Source organism: Haemorhous mexicanus, chromosome 4 (genome assembly GCF_027477595.1).
Source record: "Haemorhous mexicanus isolate bHaeMex1 chromosome 4, bHaeMex1.pri, whole genome shotgun sequence".
In the NCBI taxonomy this organism is placed as follows: Eukaryota; Metazoa; Chordata; class Aves; order Passeriformes; family Fringillidae; genus Haemorhous; species Haemorhous mexicanus.
In genome coordinates this window covers 27,918,638-27,924,637 of record NC_082344.1, presented here as the reverse complement: position 1 = coordinate 27,924,637, position 6,000 = coordinate 27,918,638, and positions in this window count along the sequence as shown.

The following is a 6,000-nucleotide window of genomic DNA, read 5'->3' as shown; positions in this document are numbered from 1 at the left end:
GTGTACCAGTGAGAGAAGGTTCAGATGTTTATACTTCATTTTGCTCTTGCTGTTGCAGACAAAACAGTTGAATAATACTGAAATGCCACTGTGTATATATACAACTTTACTTCGAAGTGAGAATGCCAGGGGAATATATGAATTTTGTATATGCTCTCATACTTTGCTCAACAGTGTGACATATCTTGGAAAACAGGGCACTCTGGGTAGATGAAATAGCTGAATTTGCTACTTGCTAGGGATTTTGTTGGGGACAGAAAGGAAAAACCTGAGAATGAACATTCATGAACAGCTGCTTGCTAGAAGTATTGCTTCCTTCTGCAGGTGTGGAACCCTCACAGAGGGGCTCTTGTCCCCATAAATTCTACTGAGCTGTAGTACATGCTGTTACATAAGTTGAATTTATTTATTGATTTACAATGTAACCAAAATAAGTATTTGTCTGGTCCTTTAGCTCTAATTACTGAAGGAAGACCTAGTGTCAGGATTACCCTTCTGGCAGGGCTTGTTTCACTCCATGATTTTTGGCACATAAGCATTGTCTCAATTAAATCCCTGAAGTCGGATGTGTCTGTGACCTTTGAGAAAGTGTAGAGAACATCAAAACAATAATAGCTTTCTGTTTTACTGAACTGGGTAAATTTTACTTTAAGGGACAAGCATTCTGAAAATCGTTGACATACATAAGTTATTAATAGCTTTCATATTCCTAAGATAACTTCTGGAAAATTTGCAGATGCTAATTATGATATCATTGAATATAATCTTCTATTCTTCTTTCTTTGCTAGACCCTTTCAGAACCTAGGATTCAAGTGAGTGTAGCCTACAGGTGTCCTTGTACCTCTGTCTGCATATGTTAAAGAATTTCCTATAAATTGCTTAGTGGTAGAATATGCTAAACACCTCTCTTAGTTGTGTTTATTTATGCACAGTCATGTTTTGTGAAATGGTGCTCCATTGTGATGATGTTGCTGGTCTTGTAGCAGAATTATACTATATATCTTTGAAGTCAAGTTAACTTTGATTATTTGCAGATACCTGCAGTTAGGTAAAAAAGTACACTCGGGATGGAATTAAAACTGAGATGTTTTCTGTGTTCATGTAATAGCTCCAAAATGTCTGAATTAATACTTGATTAAAAGCCGTGCCTCAAATTTAGGTACTTTGTCACTTGTGGGTTATTATTTGTATAGGTTAGAGCACCACAGTTTAGGTATCTTCTGAATTGAAAGTTGGCATGGTGACAGTACTGAAGAACTCATGCAGGCTTGGAGTAGTATCTGCTAATTGCAACTTTTAAAATGTCAGTGTTAATTGTGTAGAAGGGACTGAAGGTCCTGATGCTCTATGCTAACCTCTGCATCCCAAAATAGGAAGGTTTGAGCTGCAATTGTAGTTTTCCTCTGAAGTAAAATATCTTGCACCTTGTAGTCCCTTTTCTGCCCTCTCATTTTAGTGTTTATTGAAAACTTAAGCTGAGTTCAATGCACAGTTGCCAGTCCCAGGGACTGGTATAAGTACCTATTTTGTAGATGTGCTAAGCATACTGACATGAACTCAGAGCTCTGTGTTCATGTTTTCAGTAAGAATTTGCTATTCCAAGCACATTTAGCAGCTGTATTTCCAAGAAACAAAGGGAGGGACTGATGTATTGAAAGCCACTTATCTAGAAAAATGTCCCAAACAATTGTTTTCTGCCTGGATCCTGTGATGGGAGCTGGAAAGGCTGCTCTGGCCCCTCCCCAGAAATTCTACTTACTCTTTCATCCTACTGGATTATGAGGGAAAAGCCTAGAGGAGTCCTGCAGCTGGTTTGCTGTCTCACAGGGTCATCTTGATCCCTGCGGAGCACAGCCTGTGAAAGACAACGCCAGCACGTTGTGTCTCAGGCGTCCTGCTGCCACTACGGCACTTATCTCATCCAAGTAATATTGACAAATGGCTGCTTCTCTTTATTCTGGGGTAACCCTTGTTCTTCAGATACATACAATTCAGTGCAGATACGTCAATAGAACCTGAGCTTGTAACTTTCAGTCATGTACCGACCATCTCCTGGGGTGCTCTGGTGGATTTAAAGGTCATCAGCAGGTAAGAGGTCACTGTGAGGCACGTTCCTACAGAACATGTATTGTTTCATCAATTGTTTTGAGGCTTTCAAGACGTTAAAGCTAATTTTAGAACAATAGAAAATTTAAATTTAAAAGTGTGTTTGCAAGACTTGGGGACACTAGGCTGAAAGGTTTCACTTTGAATTTGTAAATGTAAAAATTCTATAATGGTACAGTTTAAAATAAGGTTTGAAAAAGAACTGCAAACTGTTGAACTTCCCTTTTCTTACAAGATGAAGTTTAACTGATAAAAATGTGTAAAAATGTGTGTCTTTTTGCTTTTTTTCAACCCCATAATCTCAGAAGACCTGTATTTTTTTCCAGAAGATGACTCTTTGGTAAAGATTATTTGAGCAATGTGAGGCAAAATGAGCAGTGTTCATCTTCATAGTGAATACTGCTATATTTTTAAGACAGTTTATTACTTCCTAGTTCTCTGCACACCTGACTAGGGGGCTTTGAGTCATGACCCACAGCTGCTATAGGCTGGCTCAGCTCTCCAGGCACTATCTCACTTCATACCATCCAAAACTGTAGCCCAACAGCTTCTGGCTTTGGGAGTGAGATGCCTGTTTACCAGCTGAAAATTAGAGATGGCCCTAGGCTGAAACTTCAGACTCCAAACATCTTTAGGGCTTTGACTATAGCAACAAGGTCTAAATAATCTTGACCCTATGCTAACAAGATGAGTACAGATAATATTTCTAAAGTGTCAGTGGAATTTTACAAGCTTAGTTTTCTAAAGAGCAGCTATGAACTGAAGATAATTTCATCTGCATATCTCTATTAAAGACAATTCTTATCCTTGTGGTTGAAGATCCTTAAATATCTCTGTAAGTGAAAATGTAAACAGTGAAGAATTTAAGATAGTTATTTTATTACAGAGGTTTTGTTTTTAAAGATTTAAAAAAAAACAACAATTAGTCCTAAGGAGCAAATGTATCACATTTCTTATCAGAAACAGTGTATTTTAGAGTTTCACAGAGAGAGCTAATGAACTGGCTAGTGTAGGTTGTAGAACAAGTAACACCTCTTGCTAGTTGAAATCTTGCATAATGTTAACTTCCTGTGAGAGCCAAGCTTGTCATGGTAGTGAACAGCACCAAAATGATACCCTTAGTGCAGCCTAAGAAAAGAAGCAGGTTATGATTGATTTACCAAAGCAATGCCATTATACCTCTCGAGGTCCATATTGTGCCCCAGGCGCTTGTAATTCACTAATTAATGATTTGAATTACAGAGTCAAACTATTTTGTGAAAGTTGAGATCCCACATTTTCCTTGGAAAGCGGTACAGTACGAGGCATTTTGTGCCTCAAAGAAAAGATCCCTTCTAACTCTCTAACTTCAGAAACTTTTCTACTATGATCTATAAGAATGCCTTTCTAGTGCCAGTCCACGTATCCAAGCTTTCAAAAATGAGTCAAGATCTGCAGACCAATGAGATTCAGGCTCTTATATGCTAAGAATTTTAAAGCCAAAAAGTGTTTTGTGTTTGGCTTTGGTGGTTTTGAGTATTCACAGTACAGTTAGACTGTGTTTCTAGAGCTCTGATCTCAGAATTCCCTTTTGGTATTTAGAAGAGCATATAACTGAGGAGAACTGCAAGATTCCCGAGCTGGCAATATTGGAATATCTATCTTAGCCTACTGTTCATTTGTAATTCATGACTGTGAGTGTTTGAAAGTTAAAGTATAGTGGCTGAGAGTTTGAGTCTCTCTGGTCAAGTTAAAAAGGAACAAATAGAACTACTGGGAATTCACTCATCCCAGTGAAGAGAATTACTTAGAGAAAATATGTGAAAAAGTGTTTCATTCTTATCTACCTGGGTACTTCCCCCAAAATATCCACTGCTATATGCCATTTCATTCAAGGGTGTTTAGTTACAGGATGTAGGTTTTTAATCCTATTTAAATATTTAATTCAAATAAAAGTTGAATGAAAAAAGGTGAAAATGTACAAAGGATGGGTGTGTCTATTTTACCTCCCAACTGACAGCAGGTAAATAACATGATTTCTATTTTCAAATAGATTTTTTCAGTAGTTTGAATGACAATAAACAGGGTTTTTCTGACTTTGTGGTAAGTAAATAACAAGTATGATTACAAATCATGCTAGCTTTGATGTAATTAGCTATAGCTTCAGTGAATTTCTTACATGAAACCCACCTCAGAGAGGTTTTGGCCCTGTATAAGATTGGGGAAGCTGATTAATTTGTCATCTTGCCCACTGCCAGTCACCATCTGTGGCCCTGGCACTTTGTGGTGGTTTAAATGTAACAGCAACATCCCACAGGTGTAAGAAAAGCAGGAACCAAACAATAGTGAATCAGGACCGTGAAGTACTGCTGGGCAATACCTGGCTTGCAGTTGTACAAACACATTGTTCCTTCAGTTTTAGAAGGAGAATTTGGCTCTGTTAGTGTTTGCCTAAGATTTATCAGACTTGACATAACAAAGATCTGTCTTTCTGATTAGGTCTGTACATCACAAAAATGTACACAAAAGCTGGAGTTATTCTTCAAATGCTGTGCATACAGTTTGAAAGGTACATGACCTCTTGTCTTACTGTTAGTGTGCCCTGCTAGTTCTTGCAGGCTTTCTCAGTAACAGACAGTTTAGAAACTTCATATTTCTTTTAAACTATATTCTTTTAAGCTGTATGAATGCATCACTCCTTGTGGAAAAAATCTGGCTGCGTCTCAGAAATAAATTTTCATTCTGCCAAGAACTGCCAACAGAGAATAAATCTTAATGGAATTATCCAGGAATTCCTTGAACTTTTCAGCATGATGCCAATATAGGCCTAAGAATGAATACAAATATGAGTTTAATTATACTAATTTAAATGATCTTTTATATTTCTGCTGAAAAAGTCTTTAAATAATCAATTTTGATATAAACTCTTTGGCTTCACACAACAGAGCACTGACAAATCTTGATGCAACCTGCTTTGATTTACCTCTTATAGCCAGGTTGCAGTTACTTCCAATTGATCTGCTGGTCATAAGGCCCTTTTGAAATCTAGAATTTTAAAATTTCAGAATGAATGCAATAATCAACTGTTACTAGAGCTGTAACAGCTGTTTGGAGAGACACTGAAGAAGAAACTATAGGAGGTGCCAGTTTTGCTAATAACATAGCTGCTGCCCAATGAATGTTGCACTTCCCTTAGCAGCAAGAGAATGTTGTGTTGATTTCTCTGGAAGAGAGCCAAAATGCACATACAAATAGAGAAGTGGGTAGGGTGGAGCATCTTCAGCCTCGGCTGGTGGTAGAACCAGTACAGATAGGGACATTTGGAACAACACGTAGCTGAGTTGTGCCGGGGCTGTTTCAGCCACCAGCCAAGTGAGATGGAAATGTGAAAGTATATCAGTGACTGAGGCTTTAATTCAGAAACAGTGACAGGTTTTTCAGTATTAGAATTAATATTATTGCAGCTCTCTAGATTTTCTTCCCCCCTGCCCGGTCATATGTTATGCTGCTGGCATTTTTTTTCCCTGCTAGATGCTTTGTGCATTGTGGCACGGCAGTTTATTATGAAGGATTTATCTAAATCAGCTCTGCTAATCATGAAGTATCTTTTTTAACCATGCCTCCTTCATAGTGCTGTTACCTGGACTACTTGGCACAGACAGTACAAAATTCTGGTTTCAGAAAATTTGGAATCTGGAACTCTGCCTAAACTCACGTAATTCAGCGTAATTCTACAGTGATCTAAATGAGAATATTAAAAAAAAAAAAAACCCAAACTCTTTGAAAACACACTGTCTCTGTCCACTACACAGATATGTAATAAATTTTGTAAAAGGCACTTATAGGATAACTTAACAGCACATATCTTTGCTGAGCTGGGGCTGCTGTCCTGCAGCATGAGCATTTTTATCTAA